General features: G+C 37.1%; 1 long non-coding RNA gene across 9 annotated transcripts in view; it reads right to left on the bottom strand.

Annotated features, from left to right (window-relative positions):
- Positions 1 to 23,034, bottom strand: part of LOC101749416 — a 130,836-nt gene that overhangs the window by 79,489 nt on the left and 28,313 nt on the right. For 2 of the 9 annotated variants that reach the window (XR_005857797.2, XR_005857798.2), the window contains one exon: positions 1,521 to 1,627. The exons of the other annotated variants lie outside the window; for them this stretch is intronic. This is a non-coding gene — a long non-coding RNA (uncharacterized LOC101749416). The remainder of the gene's footprint in view (positions 1 to 1,520; positions 1,628 to 23,034) is intronic. 9 annotated transcript variants of the gene reach the window in all.

A 23,034-nucleotide genomic window follows, 5' to 3' on the forward strand; every position in this document is an offset into this window, starting at 1 on the left:
CAGATGCTGGCAAATATCTTCAGCACACTTTAAAGGAAATCACTGGAACTGCTTTCTTTCCTGGGTTCTAAACTGACTCTAGAGAAAAAGACTCAACCAAAGCTGTGCACACATCAGAAAAGACCATTACTCATGAAGAAATGGTGGTGGAAAAATAAACAGACTATGGAAGAAACATATATATATAGACTGTAATTTAACTGATCAATGACTTGCCTAGAATACTCTGCACAATCTTAACTAGCCCTATAAAAAAGGGTTCAGAAGAATTAGCTGAAATAAAAATTAGCAGAAACACACTGAAAGACTCTCCAGTGTTTGCCTTATACAGAAGAGGGGGCACAAGAAAAAAAAATCACCATAATAAATTGTATACTTTCAATTCACTAACAAGAAAGCATTTACTGAAACAGAAATTTAGTGGCACTTTCAAGTGGCAATAGAAAAATCTGCACACAAAGCAAAATTAGCTTTCAGACTCCTTGAAGTGGAATGTCATTACAGCAACAAGTTTAGATAAATTCAAAAAGGTCAGATATATATGTGGTAATAAGATTATAGAATTATACTATTAAATATTAAGCATCACATAATAATTTCAGATATACATGTCAAACAGCAGTTAGAGCTTTTGGAAACACACCCTTCTACACAGACTACCAACTCCTTGGCAATATACTGCCAGGCTTCTTGCTCTTTCTTTAACATATCTTGTACTAGCAAATCTTCAAGGCAGGACAATATGCCTTTGATCTGATTTACTTTGGATGCTGCTATGGATTATAATTATCCATTAGTACTGTATAGAATAAATATTGTCACTGAATCTCTATATCAAACTGTTTTATTTTAAAACTTTGCTACTTCATCTATTTCCATCTATTTTTAACTAGAAACCAAAAGTAAAGAAATCGGAATAATAGGACCCTTTTCTGCCACAGTAGATTTCTGATTTTGGGCAGAAGTGTTATCAATTGCATTTTCCCTGGTAGGGCTCTGAGTCATGAAGAAGCTGATTATAATCAATATTTCTTAGAACACTGAAGCGTTACTATTGATAGCAGATAACTATTTACATATTAATGTACTCATTCACACATGCCCTCATAGTTACCAGCTAGAAGAGTAGTTGAGAGACAAACCTCATTGTGCACTTGGAAGCAGAGCATCATGCTGAAGTACCAATTGCTTCTAGGTAGTTCTTCAGAAAGCCATTCAGAGAGTCTTTTAAATCAGGTGTACATATAATTCAGTAGTCTTTTCATACTGCAGCCACTGCTTCCCATGTTGTGGTGCAAGTTATACAACCTACTGTTGATGCCAGCATGTGTTAGCACACTTCTAATGAATTAGCATACTCCAGGTGTCCCACACTTAGTTCTTGCAAGTTCAATATGTCTTCTAGTCTCCAGAACATCCTCAAGAAACACTCTCAGGACTTAATATTCTTTGGTTTGTAGATAGTTAATATCTACAGTTAATGTAGGTTATTGAACAAAAACTGATTCAATCCATCCTACCTTTAATTTTGTGCTGAGGCTTATGTGTGGAACCAGCATATACATTCCTGTTCATCAACTTCTTGTTCCTGTGCAGGAAACTTATTCTTTCCACATGCATTACTGAACTGTGGATGTAAGCCAGACAAGAAATGAATCAGCTGAAATGGTAGAGCATTTTAGTGAGACAAAATCCAAATTTCCTTTAGAAACTTGTGTTCATGTCATATCTTTCATGTCTGTGACATTAACATGTAGCCAAAACTTCTGCTGTACAATACATTCTATAACTCAAATTCTTACAGTCACATCTTCAGGAGGCTTTAGTGAAGTAACACAGAAGTCAATATAAATTTATATTTTTCATACCACACACAGTGATGTAGCACATTCAGCAGTTCCAGTCCTTACTCCACAATGCGGTTCAAAATAACAGAGATATCAAAATATATTAAAATCACTAATTTTTGCCAACAGATTGGGTATTATGTTATGCCCTGCTTTAAATACCACTGCAAGAACTGAGACCTGTGAAAAGGGGAAAGTATTATCTTCTCTCTCATAGTCTTTGCCAAATTTTACATAAAGCAGTATGATAATTTAAGTTTCCTGTGAACTAACATAAAGTTTGCCTAAAGGATCAAAAGTAAAGTTAGACCTGATTTGGGTGTTTAGGTTGCTCAGGGGCTTTTGTCCAGCCATGTTCTGAATATCTCAAAGGATTGAGATTTCATGATTTCTCTGAGCCCCTGTTCAAGTATTTGCCCACTCTCTCTGTGATCTTCTCTATAACCTTCAACAACACGTGCTCCCCTAATCCTCTACTGGATTTGTTTCTGCATCACAAAATCACAACACGGTTGAGGTTGGAAAGGACCACAGGCAGTCACCTGGTCTAACTCTTCTGCACAAGGATGGCCACCTAGAGATTAGCCAGTTATCAGTATGTAGTGTTACATGTGCTTCCATGTGAAGCTCTGCTCCTTCAGATTGAGCTCTGGGTAGTATTAGTCTTTGAATGACACGCAGAGATTTAGCAAAGTATCTGCTTTGGTCCATAAAGAAGGAAGAAATCAGCTCAGCTGATGATGCCTTTTAGGAAATCCTTAGAGGAAATCACCTGCTGATAGGGTGGAGAATCAGGCCTGTAAGTTTGCAAGTTGAAGGATATGTGCATTCAAGCTGCAGAAGCAGAGAAACTGAAACTAAATCTGCAAAGGAGATAGATGGTGCCTGTGTGGTCATGCAGAGGAGGAATGAGGCAAGACTTGTTTAGGCTACAGGTGGAGAAGATGCAAACTGAGAAACCTGTTTAATTATCCCCAGTACTGGTGTTCCAGGGCCGAGAACCCCAAAAATCTGATGTTCTTTTTCTGTGATCTATTTATTATTTGACTTTACAGGCAAATCTGAAGACTCAACAGCAGGAAAGAACAAAGTGAAAGATGGAAATGGAGGCAGACAGGAGTCTGGTAAAAGGGAAGGCGTAATGGTGTGACAGAAGAAGAAGACACTATTAAAACAAACACATACTGAAGAAGTACATCCTGTGATATGTGAAAATTTGAAGAGGCACAGATATCAGACACAAAACTTATTTTTAAGGCACTCCAAATTGTGTGTCTTTTTAAGTGCAAACATAAGCCCACACATGTATACGAAGTATAGGACATTTCATCTTTGTTATATTTTACTACATAATTTCAGATAATAACTACTAAGTCAACAGATACATAGCTTTTTTTTCTTTTTCTTTTTTTCTTTTTCTTTTTTTCTTTTCTGTATGTGTTATAAACGCTGTGGTTCCCGTTCACTTTGTTTTTACCCAGAGCAGAAGTGCATATTTAATCCTACTGGTAATTATATTAACCAGTGGGTGCCACTGTATACCAGACAGAAGTATTGGAGACAGATAAAAAAGAACAGCTGAAAATTGAGCAATGTAGTCAAAATTCTTATTCATATGTAAGTGCTATTATTCCTTTGAGAAATAAAACTTTTTCTGTAACTGCTAGCAAACACAATGACCAGCAAGACAAAATTCCTGATTAATGATAACTTTCATTGAAATGAATCTCATTATATCTATTTTCACTTCTATTTTATACATGTTTAATTGGTTTTACAGAAAATAAAGATATAAGCATTCATGTGTGTTTTTACTTTACAGATTTAATACAATCCCTGTGCAGATCTCTTCAAAAATAGGAAAAATGTAAGGAGTAAAAAAATGTCACATTTAATCATGACTGTCAAGATAGTAGTGGTGAGATGCATCAGTCCAAAGTTACTAAGACAAAATCATACACATTTCATATTGCTTAAAAAAAGTGTTATTCTAAGCTAGTCTGGTATGAACCCAGAGTATTCTACTGGAGTTATGTTGGTGTAAACCTGGACAGATTGAAATCCAGATCTGTCCCAAAGCACGTCTTTCATGCTGTAATTTTCCGAAGAGTAAGTTCTGAAACAATATACACTGGAATAAACAAGAAAATAACTCAGACATTATCAGTGGAGTTATTTATGATACACAGCTACAGGAATGAAAACAGAGTCCTGTCCTCAGAATTACAATTACTCCTGCTGAGTCTCTTTTCTTGGGATGGAAACAGATGGTTGATGTGTCAAGGCCAGATTTTAATCTCAGCTGCAATCATGTAAGTCTGAAGCTGTTTTGCTGAAATCTTTGCAGGGGCTTGCTTTCACAATAGAAAGTGGTCAGTGGCTTAAGGTATTCCCAATACCCAGCTTGTTTTCATTGGCATGATATTCCTTCAGGGATTTGGGTCAAAATAAAACAATTAATAAAACATGACTTTTTCAACTTGGACTAATTCCCTGCTTTAAACCAAAAACTGATGCCCAACCACTTGCACCAGCACAACTTGGAGGGTGATATCCCATGACAAACACCAGAGCAACTGGAATGGGAATACTATGTAGTCAACAAACATGAAACTGCAGCCTCAGGAGGATACCAATGATCAGAGAACTAAAACAATGATGTAAAGCAAGCACTCTGGTCAGGAAATGGGGAGAACAATTTAGAGTTTACTTGGATAAGTTAGAGGCTTTTAAATTGTGTACAAGTGATGAATTTTGTTAAGGCCTAGAGCTTATGGAGATAGGATAAAACAATTTAAAGCTGTAAGCAACTATTATTGGCCTTGGGGATATAAGAGGTTCTGAAGAACTGGAAATAGTTAACCAACACGTGCACAGAAAACGATCATTTTAACCCAGAATGTGTACATGCACTCAATGGGCAGGACAGTCATACTTTGTCCCACATGTCTGGCTATCTCCCTAGTGTCTGCAATGGCATTTTTGCAGCTGCGTGGTAAGCCAGGTCTGAAAGGTCTTTGCATCCCCTTCTCTACTCCTCCCAGCTGGGTTAGCTCTGTTGTGTCAAATCCTTAATTGTACTTGGTATGTAGCTGTACAGACACCAAATGCCTTACAAGGAAAAAGAAGCAAGTAAAGGAGGCACGAGGATTCCTCCTTGTGGCAGCCCATGCCAGGACAGCCCAGCCCAAACTTATTTTGGTATAACCACACGATCAGACCCAGCAGCTGGTCAGTGTAATTGAACTCAACAAATAATCACACAAGATAAGCCCAGGATATAATAGAGAGGAAAGCAATAGCTTTCAGGTAACATTTGTTAGATTAAAATAGGTCAGGTCAACCTAATTTCTGACTATGACAAGTAACGGGACTTATATCAAGAAGAGAAGTATCATTCAAGCTGTAATTAACCTTCACATCCATTTTGTCACTATTTTCTGTGACAATCTTGTAAGTCAGAGTGGACAATGTGCCCCAGATAGCTACCTGCCAGATGAACATGCCTAGATGTTAGTTTTCAGTGTTCAAAGCTGGAACACAAAATGATGAATCCACACGTAAAATAGCAAAAAACAAACCATCGACATTGCAGAGATGTCTATTTCAACATTATCATATGGGAGAAATACTTCAGTCAAGTCAGGAGCTAGAAAAAAACAGACTTTCTTTATGTTACTTCCATTTGTGACAGCTACAATGACTAACAAACTGACAGCTACACTTCCTGTGTTTGTCCAACTGGCATTTCTTTTTTCCTGGCGTGTAATTCAGCTGCCTTAGAAGTGTGCCATTTCTGGCATTGCTTATCTGTTGCTGGGATGGCATCAATCACATCCTGAGGGAATCCAGAAGGAAAGAACAAAAAAACCAACAACATAATAGTAGGATTTCTGCTCCTTCCACAGTCACTTAAAGCTCATGCTTTAAGCAGTAATTGAACTGACATATTGCAGTGTATTTCTGTTAATAGCAGGAACATACTTGGTTATATAGAAAAGCAGTTATATGTAGGTCACTCCGGAAGTAATGACTCCTATTTATTTCCACAAAAACTACAACAGAAACAAAGAGCACAATAACAGTTTGATAGAACAAACTATCAACTACAAAATGGTGCTCTTCAACACAGTCACCACCATTAGCTATGCCTTTTCACCAGTGATGAACAAGAGCCTGCATGCCGCAGTCATGAAAGTCTTTATCATAGGAGATGACCCACTGTCTCTGTCACTACTGCTGAAATGTATCACCCTCACTGTGCTCACATCCACAGTTTGGTCGGCATAAATATTCAGCAAGCATTGATGAATGTCAATGGGTGCCATTTTTTTTCACATGGAGGAATTCAATTCCACACCTTTGCTTGAGATGCACTTCCATGTCAGACACCATTTTGTCAGACGCCATTTTATCAGACACCTTTTTGTCAGACGCCATTTTGTCAGACTACCCCTCTGCTGCCATCTGTAGCACAGTAACAAAATGTAATGAGATACTGGTAGTATGGCAGTAGAGGTTGAACTTCTTGCCAATACTTGCATTACTTTCAGAACAACTCTCATATTTTATGATTTAAATAAGACTTTTTACTATTGTGCCCTACGCATTTTCCTTTCATACAAATAGGAAATTTTTTCCTTATTTTAATTTAAAGGAGACATGATTGCTATATTGGTAAAGCTGGCATATTTCTTCATATGGACTTCTACTGCTTTCTATCATATTTCTAAAATATCAAAGGGAATTTTATAGAAATGATAAGAAATATCATCCACTTAAGCCTATAGTGAATTCAAGGTTTTTCTAATCTCTACATTAGAAACCTCTGCCTCTGGAAATGGAGACAATCTACTGGAGTTGACAAGTATATTCCAGATCTGTGGGATGAGTCTGATTCTCACTGCTTTTTACATTTATCAGATGAATACCTGCTCTTGTAGTATTTAATTTTCTTTCTCTTATACAAAATTATTATACAAGATTTTGGTGAGGAAGACTTACCAAAGTCTTCCTCTATCAGCATAATTAAAGGTCAGTTTATTTATGTTTGTTTGCTTGTTATATCATCACTTAAATTCCAGTCTCTGCAACATGGGAATGATCAATCAGTTGTTTTTGTTCCATATTTTCTGATCTATCTTGACTACTAGGCTGCATTGCTACTATGTCATATTTGACTTCATCTGTATAGCTGTCTGATGTGAATCATTTATGAGTCAGCCTACATCTAAGCATTTTGTACATTGAAAAAAGCTATACTAAAGCTTTGTTCTAACTTAAATGTTCCCACAGTAACAGTTAAATACTCTAAACTCCACTGTACATTAAAAACAAGAGAAGATGATATAAACCACCCCTGAACATCACACTTTGTTAAACTCATCAGAAATTCAGCGTTCTAGCTACTTTCTCCCTTGGTTCCTCTGACAAAAGCAGTAATCTGCAAAGATGTCAGCATAGAATCATAGAATCACAAGGTTGGAAAGGACCTACAAGATCACCTAGTCCAACAGTCCTCCCATTACCCTTGCTGCCACAAGCTACTAAACCATCTCTCGTAGCTTCTCATCCAGACGCCTCTTGATCACTGCCAGGGTCGGCGACTCCACCACCTCTCTGGGCAGGTCATTCCAGTGCCTGACCATGCTCTGTGAGAAAAATTTTTCCTTATGTCTAATCTAAACCTCCTCTGGTACAACTTGTGGCCATTTCCTCTGGTACAACTTGTTGCCTGTGAAAAGAGACCAAACCCCTCCTCATCGCAACCTCCCTTCAGGAAGTTGTAGAGTGCAGTGAGATCTCCCCTGAGCCTCCTCTTCTCAGACTGAACAGTCCCAGCTCTCTCAGATGTTCCTTGTAAGATCTGTGCTCCAGACCCCTCACCACTTTCATTGCTCTTTTCTGCACACTTGAGACATGTCCAGAGAACAGACATGACAGAGAACAGTTGAGAGTCTATGTAGCTAAGAAAAAGATCTCACAAAGCTAATCATCACTAATGATGTAAGGACAAGTAGATCTAGAGTAAGCTTACATATTAACAGCTGAATACATGTATCTTCATATTGTTGTGTTGTGTCTGTATTAATCTTTGAAGTGGAACAAGCTACAACTTCACAAAAGTATCTTATCTGAAGAGATTTCCACCGGCTTTGTAAATGTGTTGCTAAATATTTCCCAGATACATGAAATATTTCCAAAATAACATGTTTTTGTGTTGTACACATGCTATATTCAGTCAAGACTGTGAGTGATGGCATATCCCATTAGTCATACAAGATATATTCAAACCACTTTCTTGATAAAATCAGTAAGTCCCTTCCAACTCATCGTCTACCAAGCAGCTTTCTCAACGGGGTTGCCTTCTTAGGGTGGTTTGTTGTGGGTGAAGTTTTGCATACAAAAGTACCTCCTAGATCAGAAAAAAGTCTTCTAGTACGAAACCCACAAATAAGTGATATGTACCATGTCTTTCAAAATACACAGTATTTAATTTTTAACTGGTCCATAGCAGTCTGTTGCAAAATACATCAAATTGATGTAAGGTCATTTTAATTCCATAGCTATTTTATACTGTGAAATGATACTTTCACTTATATTTGCTAGATGAAAATAGCTTTCTTTACTAACTGATTTTGAACTGTTATGTGTTGATGAGAAGTCAACTCTTTTCTGAATATCATTTCTTATCACCTTTTCCTACCCTACGTTACTTAGGAACTGAAATCTAAAAAAGCTTTTGAGACTGGAGTAGTCTGAACTACAAAAAAAACCTCCATGTGTGTCAGTGTCGGCAGTGCACAGAGCCTGCAACTCCAACACTTCATTCCCATGGCTCAGTGGGAAGGTTATTTTCCAAAAGCATTAAACCTGTGTAGATCAGAATCCATAAAGAAAACCTAAAAGACAGCTGGCTAGAACATGGCCATGTATCAGGAAAACAAAGGTGATTGTGACAAGGAGCTGATATAATATGCATGTTGATTCCAGTTTTGTGTTGATTAAATTTCCTCTGTAGCAACAACAAAGCACTGTTCTCACTGTACATTTCCAAGTGCAAAAACCAAAGTAAAATCCAGCTTCAGTGGAAGTCAGAAGCAGCCTTGCCACTGACTTAGCAGAATCAGCATTTCACTTTTGGACATCTTTTTTGCTACCAGTTAACAAGGGCGACTGAGAAATTTAAGCCACTATCCTCTCTCCAGATGTCATTCAGCAAGAAGTTAGGCCCAGCCTCGTGAAAAGCTGCAGCTGCAGCATGCAGCTGGCACGTGCACACTTCAGTTTCTCACTCTTTTCCACTGATAATCTAAAGAAAGCAACTCAGTAAAACTTCACTACAAATTACACAGGTTTCTAAAGAATATATGTGGGAAGAGGGTAAATTGCACCATCACCCAGTCAAGCCACTGGCTCTCAAAGCTTTCCTTATCCTTTTACCTCATTGTTTTGTGTTAGTAATTGAAAAACAATCTCTAGAATATTGTTTTCTTGCCATGAACCTAATCTAGCATTCTTTCATTTCATTTAATGCCAGCAGAATTGGTGTTTCCCATTTGCAAGGTAATATGAAGCTTACTGATAAATATTTTACCTTGAAGTATCACAAATGATACAAATCTCCCAAGAAATAGTGTGTTTTAGCAGAGCTGCCTTTCACTATGCTGAACTTTCTCCCCCACATCATTTTTTTTCTGTTTACTGGGCAATACAACACAGTATTTTAAAAGTCCTGTGATTTCTGGTGACTCCCACAGCAGAAGAGTGTGAGCACACGGCTTTTTTTATGCTGTCTGAAGCCACATCACAATAGCTAACAATTTTGTTGCACATAACAATTATACTGTACATTATACCTCTGAAGGACTGCATGAGCATTGATTTAGGCTTAACAAAATCTCCATTTTTACAACTTAAATGATGTCATGCCTGGTTAGTACCTTCCTGTCTCCTGAAATACCACAGATTCAGAAGGGAATTGCTTGAGAGATGCAATGCCTCAGAAATGCTATGCAGAAAAAGGGGAAATAATAGTTTCAGAATGCAAGCCTTCAGAACATTAAAAAGGGTCTCATTTGGGCTACACTGAGCCTGTTTTTGTCAATGCCATTTTGAAGAACTTCTTCAAACAGTACACAAACAAGGTGGCTTATTTCACGCAAAGGACAAAACCAGCCACATCCAAACTGTGGCCTGCATGTCACATGTGGCCTGGCCCAGCCCACTCTGCGGTTGCTCCCTGTCCTGTGCCATCATGGAGGCAGCTCTGGCCCACCAAGCAGCCCTTGCCTGGCCCTAGGCACGCACGCATCACTCACAACAACCACATATCAATGTGCAATCGGCACTGTCTGGTTTGAAACCAGGCCATGAGGAGGGTGAAGTGCAGTGCTAACTGAAGTGATGGCAAATAGTTGTAGGCATTTTGATGCACTGGCTAAAGACAGTCCTGTGAACAGTGACAAATATACAGCCATGCTTTGCATTCTGGTAAAGGAATTTGAGAATAGGTTTCGAGAATGCTGAAAAAACCATCATTTTTCTGGCATGTTTGCAACTCCATTTTCAGTTGACATAATTACATGACCTGCAAATTTTCAAATGAAATGTATAGAGTTGCAATCAGATATTCAACACAAAGAAAAAGTTGATACTGTCTCTTCACTGGATTTTCATAAGCCCTCTCTTACCAGAGAGAAACACCCCTCATTTCACAATCAAACCTTATTCATGTCATCGCTTTTTGGCAGTACATACATTTGTGAACAATTATTTTCAAGGATGAATCATGGGAAGAGTAAAATTTCACCAAAAATCTCTGACAAACATCTTGAGAGCTCACTGAGAACTGCAGTCACTGCCATTAAAGCAGACCATTGCATTAGTTTCAGGAAACAAGGCCAAATATCCCACTAGTTTTATGGTTTTCTATTATATTTTAAATACATATATATAAAAGTTTTGTTACTTATATACATTAACTATATTATATGTTTTATACATGGCCCAACACAATTCCTCTTCACTCAGTGCAGCCAAAAGGTTGGACACCCGTGGACAAAGCTTCCCTGCTGTTTCGGACAAGGTTAATGATGGAAATAATAATAATAGAAAGTTTTTGGGGGGTTTTTTTGCTTGTTTTTTTTTTTCCACTTGAGTTTTTCTACAGTTCAAAATGATGAAAACAAAAGAATGGAAAATAATACAGTGCTGTTCATAAAAACCCACCCACCAAATTACCCAAGTGTTTAAAACAAATATATTTTTAAAAATTTCATAGGAATCTTCAGAAGTTTTCTTAATTAGCAATTTGTAGGTAGCTTATCTCTCCAGTTTCTCATGTTTACTGCACAGGGAAACCCGTGTCAATCTCTAGACATCTAAAGTCCTATATTTTGCTTGAAGATTGAATGGTTATAATTTACATTTAAGCTACTGACATTAGATGTCCATGCTGGTACTGCACAGAGATCAATGGGATAATTCTGACATCTCAGAGATGCAACTGCGAACTTGTAGAAGAGCAAATAAGCTTCACTACAACACTTGGGATTTGGTTTCTGGTTTTCCCTACAGATGACTTTATACAATTCTGGAACTGCTCAGATTTTAAACTGATGAGAATCACATGTAAAGTGGAAAAGGACAGAATGTCAGTTTTCCTTTAAAGTTATATGATCATAGAATCAGAGAATGGCTTGGGTTGGAAGGGACCTTTAAGATAATCTTTTTCCAACCCCCCTGCTATAGGCAGAGACATCTCCTTCTAGACAAGGCTGCTCAAAGCCCTGTCCAGTCTGGTCTTGAATGCCTCCAAGGAGGGGAATCCACAACCTTCCGGGGCAACCTGTTCCAGTGCCTCACCACCCTCACAGTAAAGAATTTCTTTCTAATACATCTAAATATTCCCTCTTCCAGTTTAAATGATCAAGCTCTCAGTGATTATGAGGGGTTTTACTGTGAATGAATCAAAAAACGTACAGGTGATTTTTGCTTTAATAAAAGCCTAAATTATGGAGCACAGATGGTAGTTGAAAAAAAAAAGAAGAAAGAGAAACAGCATGACAACCTACTGTAAGGCAACTCACTCTAGTCCTTGGATACGGACATTTTAAGGCACTTTTTAACACTGCTATATATTTCTAACAGTTCCACTGTTTCAGGCTTTGTGATGAGACTAATAAACAGCTTTTATGTGAGGTGAATACTTTTCAAACTTCCGCTTAAAATGAAGACTTCTACACAGATGTAATTTGTTATAGTTTCTGGGGTATATTGTACAGCTCATTTAACTCCATCCATATAATTTTATATTTTCATATATTGTATTTTATTAAAAACAAAGTTGAGTTAAAAAAGTAAGCACATTGTTTTGCCTGATTTGAAAATCTGAAATAAAATGTGTGAAATTCTACCATTCTTACTCAGTTGTTACACCTTCAGTATCTAGTTTTACTTTGCTCTAAAAGCCAGACTTGTCCAAATCACTTGCAATCACAAAGTTTTCCAGACATACAGGTTGGAAAACTAAAGTGCTTTTAACAGCTGTGTCCCAAGTTCAGAATGTAGGTCTCTGCATGCTTTGCTAGCCCTGAGGAGGGAAGCAGGGACTTCAACATTTTGGCTATGTCTTCCACTGTTTGCCTTTTACTGTCACAGCGGCTGTTGCTGCTGCTGCTAAGATGACATCTGACGTTGACATCAGACATTTGGGAGATAGAACAGACTTTCAATATCTGTGCTCAGTCACTGGGAGAAAAAGTCTTGACACGAACCTTCACAAAAGGAGATAATGTCCTTCTCCTCTTCAGTCTTCCATTACCTCAGGAAAGTTTTAGAGGAAGGCAGGCTAATGAGCCATCCCTGAACCCCACTTTTATTTTATGCTCCATCTTAGAGGAGTTTCTCTGCAAACACAACTGATAACTTAAATAATTCATTTCTGTTTTCCGAAGAATCATAGTCATTGGAGTAAGTCTCTAAATATTGTAAGTGAGCAACCATATACTGACATTTCTCATTCTTTCCAAAAAGCTGTTTACATCAAAGGAAGAAAACATTAACAGAAAGAGATAGTGGTAGCTCTTTAACTCTGTTCATTTTTAACAAGTTAAACAGAGAACAAACACATGATTATCTTTACTGCTGTACACTTACAATGGAAAACTGTACTGAATAAAGGAATTCCTGAAGAACTGAAATTTTCAGAGGACTTGATGTTGCAGTCATTATGTCTTCTGTATAGAATCTACCTACAGAAATCACCTACTTGCAATGGATCAAATAATTTGAATTTATGAGTGTTATTCAACATCAAAGCTGCTAGAGTCTGATCAAGCTTTTATCCCTAAGTATTAAACTTAAATAAAAACTAAACAAGCAACCATTGTAAAATGCTTAAATTTGCCAGCGTTACTTGCTTTACCACACTCAATTTGGATATAAAGGCAATCTGAGCTGGTAGGCTTCCTAAAATTTTTGTAAAATATAAAATATTGAAATTTTGCAGTGTAACAGCAGTCATTCTAGTAAGAATGAAGGGAGTCAAGGTAGATGAAGGAGCAAGAAAAAGGAGACTCTGCAGCAGTATGGTAAGCATATGACCCATCCTATCCAAAAAGCCATTGCGCAAGCTATTGGTGGGGCAGGCTGCTGGATTTGGTGTTGACAGCTCCAACGAATTTATTGTATTTTAAATTTATGGCAGCTGCAGCAAGACAAAGAAGTATGTCAGTATTCTAAATTACCCATCTTTTTCCATTCTCAAAAAGTGTTTCAGCACTAGTCAAAATGTCACTAGTCCTCTGAGGTTTTTTGAATACCTCTCAATTTATCTGTCCCTCTTCAGAATTCACACATGTATTTTCAGCCAGGACAGGTACAAGGTTCTGCTGCACATCATTCATTCTACAGATTCAATATTTATTGATAATCCAAAAAGACTTCTTATTTTTTTGGAGGGAACTCTGTGGTTTTCTTTTGAGAGAGAATTGGAATGAAAGGGGAATCCCAGAAATTCCCTTCTCATTAGCTCTGTTCTTGAAGTATTATTAACACTTTCACTTTCTCACTCCCACTCTCACCATTTCAATCTGGGTCATAACAGCATGCCTACCCTTCAGAACCCTGAGTGGGTGGTTGTTTTGGCTGGAGCTAACACATGCATGCTTTGTGACACAGAGTGCCCTTATTGTGACACATACTTGTCCTTTTCAGTTACATTATATATATATTTTTATCAACCTTGTTATTACAAAAAAAAAAAAAAAAAAAAAAAAAGTAGAATTTGTGTGATTTGGTATTACTGCTGTTTTAACAACGTGTAAAAAGAAACTCCACAAAATATTTTGCCTCTTCTTTTCACAACCCTTGAACTCTTGATTATTCCATATAGCTTCTTATACTTTCCAAATACCATCTCCTTACTAAAATACTGTAATGTATGCCCTACTCTAAAATACTACAATACCTGAGCTGTCAGGTTGGGCTTCCAGTACTAAGGAGTTCAAATACTGAATGAAGAATATGAAGTCCTAGAACTAAAATATAGTAGAAAATGAATTGAATTAGTGTCAGGCTGCCTTTTTAGGTCAGAAAGCATCTGACCTAAAAGAAGTCTTGAATGTAAAAAAGAAAGGGACCTAACAAATATGTGAAGGAAACTTGACCTTCAAATTTCTGTGTTAGCAGGACAACACGATCAGAGTCTGGTGCAGGAAAGGCTGAAGCAGTGTGCAGCAGAATGGGAATGACACCTGTAGATTTTTGCCTTTTCAGATCAGTGGAGTCTCTTACTGCCTCCTCACTGCCTTACCCAGCCAACATGCTTCTTTCTAAACTGTTTGAGGTGTGGAAAGAACTCTGTGAAGAAACAATTCTAGGCTCTTAGAAAACAAATAGAAAGATGAGATATGCTTTTTCTTTTTTTTCCATTTTTTTCATTCATCTTTTTTTTTTTTCTTAATCAGAAATATCTACCTTTCTGATACGTTCAAGAGAAAAAGAGAGACTATTCTACATAGTTGTATTTTACCTTCTCAGTTATTATGAAATGGCCATTAAGTAATTGACAAATCTTCTAAACTAATGTTATCTTAAAATTTCTCTAAGATCAGTACCAATAACCTCTTCAAAGTAGTTCACACCTGTATTTTCTAGCTAACATATCAAGTGGAGAGAAATCATTGCTTGTGTAGCTATTATATACAATATTAAAACATAATTCTAGCATTATATAAATATAGGTATACTGTTTGCTTTTACTACAGTAATCACAAAGCAAATGCAACATTTACAACACGAGTAATTAGCATCAACCTGGTTCCTTCTAAATTGCAAGAGAGTATGTCTATGCCATCTTTTTTTCTTGCATCCAGTTAAAGCTAGTGCATACTGTCCTACAAGAATTTGCAAGCTTTACCAAGAAATAACGCAGTGTTAGCTTTGTAATTCGGTGCACTGGGCACATTTGTGCTAAAGCCCTGTAAACTGGGCCTGTGGTCAAAAGGAGCAATTAGCACTTTGTTAGTATGCAGTGATGTACTAATCTATGCAGTCCCCAAAAGCAATTGCCTATATGCCCTCATGTACATTTTTCTACAGTACGCACCATTCTGCCCCCAGAATACTCTGTCACAGTACAGTTGCTTTAAATCAGGTTCCCCATGATTAGAAACTATGTATTAATTAATTTATTAAAAAAAAATCATGCTGTACAACTAATTGCTTCTTCTGTGTTGAGATAGCTGCATAGTTCTGTGAAAGCATTAAACAACTGTCATTGTTCTTTCAAGGAGTAAAGAAGGGGTCAAATTTAGGTGACAGAATGTTTCCATCTGAACCCCTCTAAAGGTTGCTTCTAGCTGAAAATAGACTGTTGCAAGTCATATTCTACAGGAAAATAAGCCTAGTGCTAAAAGGAGTCGGATGGCAAAAGTCAAAAAAGCTACCAATAACGATGACAACTGTCAGAAACAGTGTACTAAAACCTACCATTCAGTGAGTATTCCACATCCCCCTCTTGTGGCTGATATGTAAAGGATGTGAATCTATCACAGGTATCACTAAAGTTACGTTTTTAATATAGAAGAGTTTTGTGATACTCATCAGATGGTCCAAAGTGAGGTCTGTACAAATCAGGGAGGAAAATAAGGCAGCATATATTTGCTGTCAAGCATCTGACAGCAAGCAGTGCTTGTTGCTAAAGGCCCGGTTTCAAAACCTATTTTCCAAAAATCAGGTTCATTATAAGATATTTCAGCCAGGGCATCCATTAACTAAAACACAGGAATGAAGTACATGCTAAGCATTCTCTCTTCCTTGAATGAATAGCCTAGAAACAAACTGAAATGACGGTTTTGTATTTACCAGCAAAACATATTTAACAGCATCTATCACATGGTTACAGTTTCCAAAAGGAACGTGGAAAACTGAAATTTTAGCAACCAAACAGGAAAGGTATAGGACTATAGCACCTTCACAATAGCAGAATGCTACACAATTGGGATGAGCTGAACATCAGTATCTAGCTAGGTAATGTGGAAATCTAAACCTCAAGTTAAAGGGAAAAAGAAGCTCTATCAACTGATAGTAGTCATTAACTTCAATAGAATGATCCCTCATGAGGATCTCTAAATAGAGAAGACATCCTCCATATTCACTGCCTATCTCTGATCTGAAGCAGGACAGCTTTTCAGCTCTTCAGTCTATGATGAGAACAAGAGACATGCTCTGGATATTCATAGAAAAAAGAAAGATACAATGAAAAGAAAGTTTATGTAGTTGTAGAAAGCTGATAAAGCTTGCCCCCTTTATAGTTTTTCCTATCTTTCCCATTACATATGCCACTGATATGGATACGGTTCAACCAGCATCTGGTTTTCATTTTGCCGTTTTCCATGTCTTCTTCTTGTTGCCAAGGGTAAAGAAAGAACGAGGAGTACATACATGAAAATGATAGAACAAAAATATCCTGCAAATAATAAATAATCCACATTAAAAGATTTTTGTTAAATATATGTATATGTAAGAAATATCCAATAATTTCCCCTCCTCAAAACCACTCCTTGAATGATGTAGATTGGCTATTCTCTCTATAAATATCATTTTCACTTAATGTGGATTCAGTCAACCATTACTTTGCTTCTGACGAAAATTTCAGTTCCACAGAACTGGGCCCATTATATTCCTGATATATCTGTCAACATCCACCAAGCCATCCACAGTCATCCACAGAACTGGGCAATAGGACAGTAACAGATCTGGAAGAGTGATTTCCAAATGTGAGGGAAAATACTGAACACAAGAACAAAACCAGTGAAAGCTGTATTTTTCTCTTAATCAGGGGACCAAAATGTTTGCTTTCTCCATCTTTGACATTCTGCTAACAAAAGCAAAAATGATTTGAAAAGGTATAATAATATCATTTCACTAACTACTTGCAACATTGTATAAACTATTATATTCTTTCTATGTTTCTCTCCCTTTCATGAGTTAGGAGTCATAGTATCTTCCTCCAGGGAGGAAGAAATAAATGATGGAGTCTCCTGTGACTTGATATGAGGCTATTTAGATCAACTGCTAACGTATAGTGTACTCTAATATTGTAAAATTTATTAATGGGTCTTCTTCACAGCGATATGGATCTGCTGAGGTCATATCAATTACTTGTTCTCCTCATTCACTTCCTTGTGCAAGCAGGAGTACCTGATTCATTTGCTTTCCTCCATCTGTCTTTCTGCTTTCCCAGTCCATCTCTCCAGGACACCACCTTTTGCAAAGAATGCTTTAAATTTGCTTTGGAAAGAAAATATACTTGCTTGGAAGTTATCCAACATGGCATAGAGAAGGCTTCAGAGTTTTTTTGCTGGGCTTGCATTTAAGCTGCAGAAAGGTTTATGCAGCTGTTTGAAATATTTGTAATAGTACTGAATTAGTTATCATATACTTTGTTTAGCTTTCATTCTTTCATTGTCAATGAGTTTTGTAACAGAGCAGTGGTAGGTGAGGAGAAGCTAATATGTTAACAAGAAGGCTGTTCCTGTCTCTACTTAGTGTCAGCACCTGCCATTTGGGATTCTCTCCAAAATTTGTGTTGTTTGTGAGAACACTGAGAAACAATGAAGGGACTTACTGAGAATTCAAGTTTTACCTGTCTACACTTACATTTCTGGACACTGTATATTAATAAAGAAAAAGAAGTGAGCATACAGAACTGTAAGATTTCAGATATGTTATCCACAGTAGACAGAAATAAGACTGTGCCAAAGATTTAGCATTTGAGCAGATTGTTTAATATTTACTCAGGAAAATGTGAACTGGTTATGTTCCAAAAATATTTTTTAAACATGACTTTGTTGAAAATTGTGAATTGCTCATCTGCTAAAATGATTTTTTAAATAATAAAATAACATATTTCAGTGTATGTTGCTATAATGCTGTTATAAACATCGGAAATGATTAACACTGGAGGAGTATTAAAAATTTAAACTGTTTTACCATCTGTGCTGTTTGTTTATTTTTCACATTTGATTCAACTTGGACAGTGAAAATAGATTCATTTGTATTTTTTTTTTCTCTCACTCTTGCTTGCTGGCATAATGTTTCAGTTTTCCTGCTACAAACACTGAAAGGATGTATTTATCTCCAAATTGCCATATAAAAAAAATGCTGTCTTCATAGAATGAAAAAAAATACATATATATATATAGAAAACCAAACACGCATAACTATATTATAAAATAGACAGTTGGTCAATTGTGTCTATTTTTGTGTTGATTGTTTTTCCCATCATAACACAAGCGTAATCTGGGCTTATACAGTGCTTGCTTGTTGTGCTTGACGAATGTCTTTTGCAAAAAGAGGCTGTCAGTTAACCACGACAAAAGATGTCTGACTTGAGAAGGTAATTCACTCCACGTTACTTGTTGTGATGAATGAAAGACAAATATGAATACTTTTTATAGGCCCACCTTCATTCGGAATGTCTTGCCCAACTGATTCTTACAAGTAAAATGTACGAGACTCTTTAGCTGCAAAATCACTGTAGGTGGGATCAAATTTCAAGGTCCAGATTTACTACAGAAAACACCAGTTCCAGCTCTGCTATCCTGTCAAAAATTTGCTATCCAATTGAAATACCTTGAGTATACCTTCATCTTACATATTAAAATGATTAAAAATCTGAAACAAATGAAACCTAAGTTTATGTTCCTCCTTGCTAAGAGAGGGTTGCTAAGAGAGGTCACATTGAAAGGCCTTTTAATCCCTGAGAATCTGATGTAAATAACTCTCATTAAACCACATCAATTACCTTTTTTGTTCCATGTTTACAGTCACAGTGGGTAGATATCAGTGTCACCTCTGGATTGGAGTAGTACTCCTCATAAAATATAGCCTGAATCAAGACAATCATCCCCCTACTTACTGATTTCAAGCCTGGATTCAGTGACAAAGATCTAAGTCCGACACCTCTGTGCTTTCTCAAAGCAAAACAAAATAAAAACAGTTTCACATAATGCAGAAATTCATTTGGGTTTATTAGGTTTTTTTCTTACCACTTAGACAATTCCCAGCAACTATTCCACCATAACCCACTCATCAGCTGCAAGGCTCTGAACTTCAGGCAAACTTTTTAAGCCTATAGAAAAATAATTAGATAAAAAGAAAACCTCTTCTAAAACAACCATGTTTTTCTTGGCAATTTGCTCGCTGTAAACCACACAATGACCTGAACAAAAAAATTCACCTACCTTAACCTACCCCCCTCTTGCCCATCCCCCCAGTACCATCATAGCAAAAGGAAAACAAAAGAAAAACAAAAAACAAACCACACATATATGGGAAGGACAAAAAAAAAAAAAAACAAAAACAGGAAAAAAAAAACCCAACAAAGCAACAAACCAAACCAAACCAACAAAAAACACCCAACCAAATGTAATAAACTATGGCTTTGAAGGAACATTTTAAAACCTTTGCAAATGCAAGCTCATGAATGTGATACAGAAATGAAGAACAGATAAGCAAACCCAACTAATGAATTTGACCAGATAGATTGATTTTATCCTTTCATTTGCTCTTGAATGTTCACAAGAATTCCCTTGCATGCAAATTGCTTAGGTTTTGAGAAGTCTGTGACACAATATTCATGATAGTCAGCTTCAATAATAGTTCTCCACTATTGTTTTTCAAGAAAAAAATCACAGTTTTTTGAAACATAATTTCCTTATTCATTTTCTCTTGGGGGATTAAAATGTTAAGTCCTTTATTCCTTACCTTTGATGAGCCTGGAATGAATTGTCAATGTGATACTGTAAATTGGCAGAAAGGTCTGATTTTGTCTGAATTTTTACATCAGTCTCTCTCAAAGAGCTTAATCAAATCTGTCACACTTATGAAGACAGACGTGGCCAACAAGTGTGCTGCTGAACTGCAACCTGCCAGACCTAGCAACTCCTGCCATAAGTGCATTTGAAAATCTGGGTTTTCTATTGATCCCAACGTGGTTTTGCTACACAGCTACTTCTGTAGTTGGGCCACATCGATATTTCCATCAGAAAGGTTATACTGCCTGTGTTGCTCACGTCCAATTTACAAAATGCTGAAGTGACAATAATTGGGTTATTTGAAAGTTTATCACTGATCAGTGAGAAATAATGTATTTGCTGATCTCAAGGAAGACAGTGGAAGTGCAGAGATACCAGCAAGTGCAGAAGTAATTTATCTATCCTTTCTCAAGCCCTTGGGAAGTGCTTTTTTATTCTTAGCCGAGAAGAGCCTGTGGCTCAAAAATAAAGGGTACATACTCTTTTTTTAGAAACCAATATTCAGAACAGAGCCATGCCTTAAATATGTGAAGATTCATTCCATAAAATGAGTGACTTTTATTTTCTTCCTTTCCATAGGGATGTCTTGCAAACGTAGTTCTCCCTCTGTTCTCTCTCTCCTCTTTGAATGTTGCACTTTTCCTGCTGCATTCAGCAGCACAGCTTACACACAGAACACAGCTGGTCATTTTGGGGCTTTAGAAAGTATCACCTGCTTGAATCCTCCACCCAAATCTTCGGGTTAGATTTTAACATGACAAACAAGAATTCAGGAAGCAAATGACACTGAGTTTGGGGTGACTTGAATGGCTAATTTGTTTCACCCTTGCTACAACCTCAGGTCTGGAATTTGGGGAATTTTCCTCAGTAAACACTCAGTAGGAAGTTTTGCCTGAATAGGGATTTTAGGACTGGATCTTTAGAATACAATGCTTTTCCTAATCTGGGTGGTAGCTGACCAGATCTGGAAAGGACTTGTTCACTGCGTTGCAATTCTCAAATATAAGTAGATAAGAACAAAGAGGCTGGATAAAGAGAACAGAATAAACATGTTCAAAAAGAACAGTGACTCAGCAAGTATCTGTGAGTATGAGAGCTGTAATAATATTAAAAAGCTATATGTTTTCAGATCAGTGCCTATAAAACCAAAGGGAAAAAAAAGAGAGAAAGAGAGAGCAAGCTCTTTTTTTTTTCCCCTCAGCTGTGGTGCAGCACCTGCCATTAGCTGTGGTGGTTCCTATTTTCATATTGTCTGACAGTAGCAGTTGGACTGAGCCAGAGCCAGTGAGGCCGAGAGGCAGACTCCCTGCTTCCACAAAGCTGAATTTAATAAGATGAGAACAGTATGCCAAGATGGTGAACTCCCTCCCTAGCACTTATCATGACACTAGTCACTCAGCAGGGCCCTTATTGCAGCAGTAATCTGGGTGAGCCTGGCAGAGCGTCCTGCTTACAAGTTCAATATAATAGAACAGCAGGGCACTGGAGGCCTGGCAGAAAAGCTTAGCAAAGTTAAAGCCTATTACGCTATGCTTGAAAAAAATGGCTCTCAAAATATTATATGCTGAGTAAAAATCATGCCAAGTGCAGTGACATACTAAGCTTCTTCCATAATGGTGCACCATTAGTCTATAAATACAAGCAACATGGATTTAAAAGTTCATAACTTGAAAGAAGATGAATATGCAAATGCATCCTTTTGTTCTGTTTCATTTGAGTTTAACAGACAACACTACAACATAATATATAGGTAGAGAAAACAAAGCTTTGGTCTGCTATGAGATGTATTAGGTTGGTGAAGTTGAAAAATCTATGCTCTGCATTTCATTTCCCTCGTACCTTTAAAAATAGCAAAAATCAGTTGGATGTAATAATCCATCTCACTGGCATATTCTGGTATGTGAACATGAAATCTCAGCCTTCACAAGACCTGTGGCAGAGAAGCTATATGTCATATGTCACACTTAATGTAGTGACATATGACACAGGCCCATTGGCATGTCATAAAAGCAGAATAAAGATTTGGTTGTATGACCATTTTCCTTGTATTACTACTAATTTTATTGAACATTTTAAATCTATTTTACTCCTGTCTCTAATTTTAGCTTCAGTGGTGTCTATATGAATTTGAAATACATTAAGAATGTGCTGATTCAACCTTGAAGCATGATCCTTAGACTGAATGGCATTTTGGAAAGAGATTTTTGCTTGTTAGGAACTGCCAGAAATGTCTTTCCATCTGGTCAAAAGACTGTGATGATAAACTCCCTCAAAATGAATTCTAAAATGACACAACAGCTAACTGGAGTTGGAAAAAGAAGAGGCAGCAATATACTCCTGTGTATATACTGCACTTGTGGTGAGAAAAGAGATCATAATCATGAGCCACCTCAGTACTTTACAAAGTAAAAGCAGGCTTTCAGTTGCTTTAATACAAGACCCTGAAGCCACTTGAAGTGCCCTTGGGTCTTCCATGTGATTTCTATCCATCATTCCAGAACAACTAGAGTCTCCTGCAGTTTCTGGACCATGTATGTCCCACATATAATAGAATGACCTAATTATTATGGAGGAAGAATCTTAAGAGTTCTTCAGCCCAACGCTACTTAAAGGAGGGTCAACACTGAATTCAGATCAAGTTATCCCAGGCTTTTTTTAGTTGAATCTTGGAAACTTCCAAGGATGGAGATTCTGTAGATTCTGTAGTTTCTTTGGGCCCCTTTTTCAATGTTTAAGTATCTTCATAGAGGAATGTTTTTTTTGTTTGTTTGTTTGGTTTTCTTTTCTAGCTATAACCTCCAGTGTTTCTATTTACAGCTCTTGTTCTCCCAAAGTACTCCTTAGTAAAGAAATTGTCCTCC

Source organism: Gallus gallus, chromosome 2 (assembly GCF_016699485.2).
Source record: "Gallus gallus isolate bGalGal1 chromosome 2, bGalGal1.mat.broiler.GRCg7b, whole genome shotgun sequence".
Classification (NCBI taxonomy): Eukaryota; Metazoa; Chordata; class Aves; order Galliformes; family Phasianidae; genus Gallus; species Gallus gallus.